Genomic DNA, 936 nt, shown 5'->3' on the forward strand with positions numbered 1-936 from the left:
GACCTTAAAATTAAAAATTTATTGATAAAAAGCATTTGTTGAACATCTCCAATATCGTGAAAAATAGCACAAAAATTCCAATATATTTAAAACTTCATGTGAAAAATCTTGAAATTGTTGTTTTTATGGTAACAAGGTCTCACACCACATTTTCCAATCCCTCCTTAGCCAAATATACAATCAAGGGGATTGTTGGAAGAAGATTGAAATATCCTGCAATTATGTCGTGGAACAATTCTTGCTAAACGCATTGTAATATTGGCAGCTGCACCAAGACTTGGTTCCCCCGAGTTTACAATATTTTCTTTACCTGAATTTAGTTCGATTTTACAGGTAAATCCACCTCATTATAGGATTGAATTTTCATGTATGTTGCAGATATGTAACGCGGTGATACAAAGGGGTAAGAGAGGTTTTGTCAGGGATTAGAAAAGAAAAAGGAAATCAGGGGAGAGAGAAACTCTCCTGTCTAAAATGAGGTATTTCTTGTTTCCATTGCAACACACAGCCCTAGACTTTATGACAAAGGAAGTTCTTCCTAAAGACAAACTATAAATAATCTTCTTATAGGGCTTTTTCTGTGCCAATTTTTTGCTCTCTTATTGAGCCAGGATAAAATTATACCTAGGGTTGTCCGTTTCCCTCACGTTATGTTAACATAATTAAAAATTATGAAATATTGAGATAATTTGACGCATTTTATATAGCAGATTTCACTTTTTCCGTGAATTAGAGATCAACACATTATTAATCAGTAAGGCAGAGATCAATGTAATAAACAACTCAATTTATCACCTTATTTCTGATTACTAATCTTTTATTTCAAATAGGCTTCATCAAAAAGTTAAAAGTAAATAAAAAATGTACGTAATCCTTTGATATAAACATCTGTTACCAAAATTACTGAAAATATATAAGTACCAAAGATACAACTAA

This window comes from Parasteatoda tepidariorum, chromosome 4 (assembly GCF_043381705.1).
Source record: "Parasteatoda tepidariorum isolate YZ-2023 chromosome 4, CAS_Ptep_4.0, whole genome shotgun sequence".
Taxonomy (NCBI): Eukaryota; Metazoa; Arthropoda; class Arachnida; order Araneae; family Theridiidae; genus Parasteatoda; species Parasteatoda tepidariorum.